Below are 6,446 nucleotides of genomic sequence, written 5' to 3'. Positions count from 1 at the left end.
CTTTGTAGTATAAGTGCTGACGCCCTCATGATTATTGATAATTCTAGACTATTCAATTATACAGCTTGTTATGTCATATTATGTTATACCGTTATTTTATATTAATCACTAAATTGATAAAAGGGACATGTTAGGTAGATTCACAAGTAACGTTTTATTACAAAGGCGAACATGATTTGCAGTGGCTTCTCTTTTAGTGTTCTTCTTCCAAAGATAAGCAATACACAAAACGCTCCAAACACTGAGGTGTGACGTCATAAACCAACATGGCTTTTTGATTTGAGCACTATTTAATTCAATCTAATAAAGTTTTCTGTCTTTCTTTGAACAGATTCTAATTTCGTCGACAAAATTTTATAAAATACCGGCATTTCATTTATTTATTTTTTTACAGACACAAAATTTTGTGTATTTTTCTTCAATTTGTTTGATTACTCTGAATTTACTCTGAAATAGCAAAATAAAATTCGCTCCAGGCCCTCAATGCTTGTGATTATTAACAAATAAGCATTTTTTCAAGCCAGGACTTATCTGAACATAATGTTACTTTATAAAGTATCAGTTGTCGGAAGTTTAAAGAAAATTTATCCATGAACATGTATTTTTAAGTAAAAGGAAATATAATGTAGACTGCTAAAATCCAAATATAAAGGTAATTTTGTTTGTAATTCTTTTGTCTTTTGGATTGTTTTCATACATTATGTAAAAGGACACGATTAAAATGTTTTATGGAAAAAAAGTTGCTAACGTAAAAGTAGCCTTCATCTTGGTGAAAGGTTGTTAACGGCTAGGTAAGACAAATATATTTTGATTTTTTCGGTTAACTGCCCAACCGCATCCTTTTTTGGAAAAATGAAAAAAGAATCTGCCCCGAAAATAAACCGCGTTGAAAAAAGCTGCTAATTAAATTAAAAAATGAATGTCCTATCGGGGATTGATAGAGGTCCAGCTTAAAAGACTTTTCAAAGAAACGTCGAGATATTTTTGACGGCGATATATTTTGTAGTTTAAAAAGAGTCTGTAACATCAGTTTAACCGTTCGGGCTAGTAACTATATATTCAAAATATATTTCATGTATATATGTATAAAATCATATGTTTCGAAGGTCCAATTGCGTAAAAATGTCAAAAAAAACAACTACAAACAACCAGAACAACAACAAAAAAACCCGCCTAAATACGCAAGTAATTGCATTCAATGATAGAGGAGAGAAATCTTCTACAATGCAGAACTTTGTTATAAATTAGTAAATGTGCAAAACATGTTATGATTCAAACGTAACTTAAATGTCTTTGGTTATAAAACTGCCTATTACTGATATAAAAGTTAACAGTATAATAAGGTATTGCGTGGTACGGTAATTTACGACCATTATATATCACGATCAGGACGAATTCTCAAGGCGTTTCTCGTCTGCTGATAAGATACAATGATTTTATAGTTATAAAGAGTAAACTGCTTTCCGTCAGTGGTAAAACTATATAATATCCACTGTGGTTCTTCAACTTAATGTTTTCTATCATCACGAAAGCAAACGTGTATTTTAAGAAGGAGCAAACAACAACAGAATTATCATGTATACAAGGTATTTGCTTGTCAGTTGGTAAAAAGACCTTTATTAGGTTTCTATCTCATACATAATGTCTATTGTATTCAATACTATGAACAATAAATGTTATTATCAGTAAGGATATTAAAGAAATTAAAAATAGTTCACTTGTACTGATCATGAAATGTTCCTTTTGTACTGAAGTATTTCCAGTCCGCTTATGATTGTGTAACACTTTTGAATTGTTCTCAGAAAGATCAAAAAGATATAATATGACCTACGCAAATTTAATGTTTCCCCTCTTAAAGTGTATATTTCGGGCTTTACACCAACCTCCGGCAAATTTGGACAAGATCCATTTTTGTAACAGGCACTTTGCTGTACTATAAAAATCAACAAACGTCTCGAGATGCGCTACTGTAGCGTTTCCATAGTTACAAGTACAAATGTTGCTGCAATGCAGCAATTGAGAAGCTCCGCGCAAAAAAATGCAATAATTACAGATAGCTTACCAAATTATTCATACGCAAAAGTCATGTTATATTCAGTTTATGTTCTATTGTAGATCTTTTCCGAATGTTTTGGAAAAATATTTGCTTAATTATATCTTATGCACTGTCCATAATTAAAAAGAGGGGCCAGATATTTAATTTGAAAAAAAAAATGCTTTCACTGATGCCTACCTGGTAAGAAAAGTAATTCCATTGAATACAAACAAGACTTACAAGACTTGTAAATGTTATGTGACATGATTGTACTGTGTTCTGTTTGTGTTTTAATTTTGAAGCACAAAGTGTTGATCATTTACCAAGGATGCCGATGAAATGTAACCTTAATTATTAGAGATATAATTATTTCAAAACAACCAATATATCAACATGTTATTATTAAACATTTAGTTTCATAAATATAAATTAAGAATAATTATCAAAAGCAAATTGTTAAAGTCTTATGCCTGAAATCTTTGTTATACTGACAAATTCAATCACTAATAGTATACTTGATATGCTGTGTAAATGTAATTCAAAATGTAACAAATTATAATTTCATGTACTACTAAAAAGGGGAAATAACAAATTTATAACCTAAGTACATTTATAGCTATTCATGTACAGCAGAACTGCTTTCCGGTTCTCATTCATTAATATGATATGATGCGAATCACTTATGGGGGAGCCAATATAATAATCGAGAGGAGTTATAAAATCCGAATTTATTTTTATCTGTAAACCAAAAGGATTAATATATAAAATCCGGGCCCATGGACAAAAAAAATAGTAAACACAAATAGCTCCGCGCTTGTGGGCGCGGAGCAATAAAGGATGGCCCGAGACGGTACTGGATGCCAACTAATCAATTCAATAGATGAAGCCTCAAACTTTGCGCAGGTATAAATTTAATGAAGAAACATGAAATTTAATAGAATTATAAGCAAATTCCGGGTATAAAAGTGTCTTTGGCTAGGAATCGTTCTGGATGGTCACTGTAAGCTTTGTTCTGATTACTTTTACTAGTACTGATTTATGTACAGAGCTTTACAGTAGATATTTAAGGTCCTGGGTAAGATTGAATGTGTGCTTATTTAAGGTCAGTTTATTGATATCGGGTATGTTTGTATATTGCTAGAAGGTTTTCAGTAGTTTGTATAGTTTCTAAAACTTTTCTATATTTTAGAACATACAACTTTCTTTCTTCATACCATATTTTAATTTCAATATATTCATCAAAATATGTAATATATATATATATATATATATATATATATATATATATATATATATATATATATATATATATATATATATATATATATATATATATATATATATATATATATATATATATATATATATATATATATATATATATATATATTTAAATTATTAATAAAATGCGCCTCGATTCTTGTAATATCACATATTTAATGCCTCTTAACTTAGGCTTGCCACCTGTTGTGAAATTATTGGCCATATGTAAACACTTTTTAATGAAAAGTGCATTAAAGAGTTAATTATGATACACGGAAACTTAATTAACATCGTCGTCTCTAACTCTCAGCATTTCAATAAAACAAAATTGTTGACATTTCGTTGATACTTTAATGATTGCCGGGAAATCAAAACTTTCATATATCCAAATGTATTTGTAACATCATGAATAAATTTGCAGCATTACCTCTGTACCATTTTTATCACCACATTTATAAAAAACACAGTTATGGTTATCTACATAAACAAAAAATAGACAGCAATATTTACAATGACCATATACATGTAATTACATATTCCATAAGTGATCATGAAGTACGGGCCATTGGTACAAAAAACCGGTGGGGACATTTCAACTTCATGAATTCCCGATCATCTTTGTGAATTTACAATTTCAACTTCGTGTATTCACGTTTTCAACAAACGGACTTTACGAGTTCACGATTTTGTGAAGTTGAAATCTTGAATTCGTGAAGTTAAAATCGTGAATTCATGAAGACAAAATTGGGAATTCATGAAGTTGAAATGACCCAATCGGTCTTTCCTACATTGACATCATAGTTGCTCGCTTCTGAAATCAACACTTTTGTGTTTATAAGTGATAGTAGCAATTAATTGGCATTAAGGGAAAGTATGGATTGACCGGTCAAAAAGACAAAAATAGTGAAGTAATTTGCTTCAAGCTTTTTACGAAACTGTTTGATAGAAATTAGCAGTAAATCGCAAATTGTTTTATAGTACATAAGTGTATATGGTGAAGAAGTTTGCTAAATTAAACCATACTTCCCATAATTCCAAAGGACCAGAAAATAAAACCCATAGATGAAGAAAAAAGAAATAAAAATAAAAATACGAGTGTGGGAGAATGTAAATAGCAACATCAGCCATGCTCTAATCTCTGGCATTTAATTCTTAAACATAAACATATGAAAAGAAATTATAAGGAATGACAAGAAAAAAACACACTAAAATTAGTACCCTTTTTAACAGGCGAATGTTTATTTTGCTTAACGTAACAGTATTTATTTGTTAGAATGCCTCTGAGAAATGAGAAAGTAGTATACAACTAAGTAAGGAAGGACGGGCGGACGAACGGACGGAATATGAATGAAAAAAGATAAAGATGTAAATATAATAAAATAAACAAAAGAAAGAAGCAGAAAAGGACGAAAGAGATGAAGTGAAAAGGATAATAGTAAAATATGAAGGGCAAGATTCAATGAATGTATCCCCCAACACAGGATCACTGGCAAAATCACAGTTGTTTTTTTCTCTCGTTTATGTATTAATTTTACATTAAAACTTACACTTATAATTACCACATAAACTATATGTTTATTGTTACTTTAAAAAAATTTGTTAAAAAACTAAAATGAAATAGATTTAAAGTACTAATGTTCTGTTTAGAGTTAAATGTTGTTTTGTTTGTCATACTCTCTTTTCATATATGAATACAACTTCTAAATATAAAACTTATTATCACAAACATTTGTATTGCACTTTTAACGTGCTTTTACCATCATTTACGTTTTTGAAATAAGATTCATGTATATTATATAACATGGAAATTCTATATTGAACATTTGTACAATATACATGTAAACGTAAAATTTTGCCTTTTATGGTTTTTTGCTAAACTCTTTACAATAATATATCAAACAAATAATGACAGCAACTTAGTTATTACGTAAACGTTGTACATTAATCAATTGGTATGTCAATCACATTCTCCCAATTTCAAGTAACAATTTCCTGGGATCTTAAGACTAAGTAAACATAATTGTGAAATAACAAGTGCCTCTTAAACGTTTCATTGATTTCGAAATTATTTTGTCTGAATCATGCATTTACGTGCTCAATATTCAATGTCACAAACGTCATTCAATGATTATGCACGAATTTGTACAAACAAAGGGAAAAGAGTAAATTTCTAAAAAAAAAAATTATACATTTATTAATTTCGCCTACAATTTCCAAAATTTTCCCTTTGTTTGATTTAAAATGAATTGCAATTAAAGTCGTGACGTATGATTGCATTGTGTAAGAAAAACATCCACAATAGTTTATTGTTTTTACAAACGAGTGTTCTATATTTTACAAATATTTTCAACAAAAGATAATTATGTTACGATGATGTATAGTAAAAACAACGATTGTGTCTATACGACAAATACTTATCTAACAAGAGACTTGACGGTCATTATGTGAAACCTTATTTTTCATTCAAGGCACATATTCGTCAGAAGCAAAGAAAAAATGCGCAAACATGGTTTGAGGCAACACTGTGATATAAACTACTTTTGAATACATAAATAAATAAATAAGTTAATTAATTAATTAATTAATAAGAATTATTTTCCTTTATTTATAATTGTTAAGAGGTCTTCTTCACAAACTCCGAATAAGTGATATTTTAGGCCAACTACTGGCGTGGTTTCAGGACTATCATTCGGATAGAAAACAGTCTGTTGTTCTGTCTGGTGTATATTATGATACTCGTTACACAGTAAAATTCTGCAGGAGTTCCCAAAGCATCTTGGTATATTTTTTAACGGTGGCTCATGGAGTTCCTATATAATAGGTGTCCTAAAGAGTTAACATTTTAAGATCATTTAAATTTACGAAAATCACTTGAATATGTCTTCCATCCGCCCGATGCACACAGGTACAAAATTACATTTCACGAACAGGCCGTTTCAATCTGACATGGACTTGACCCTACTATTTTAAGACATACCGCATGCTTAGTGTTCAACCCATTTACAGTTGGACGCTACGCTTTCCTCTTTTGATTACATCTGACGGACCAAGTGGGAGACTCTATGAAGGACAGTTCTTAAAATAGAGAAAAACCTAATCCCTTAAGAAAGTCCAACACAAAAAAAATTGAAAATGTTGCAGGTTCGGT

This window comes from Ruditapes philippinarum, unplaced genomic scaffold (genome assembly GCF_026571515.1).
Source record: "Ruditapes philippinarum isolate M1 unplaced genomic scaffold, ASM2657151v2 ctg3121_1_1_1_1, whole genome shotgun sequence".
NCBI lineage: Eukaryota > Metazoa > Mollusca > Bivalvia > Venerida > Veneridae > Ruditapes > Ruditapes philippinarum.
The sequence above is the reverse complement of the archived record's forward strand: the minus strand, read 5'-3'. Positions refer to the sequence as shown.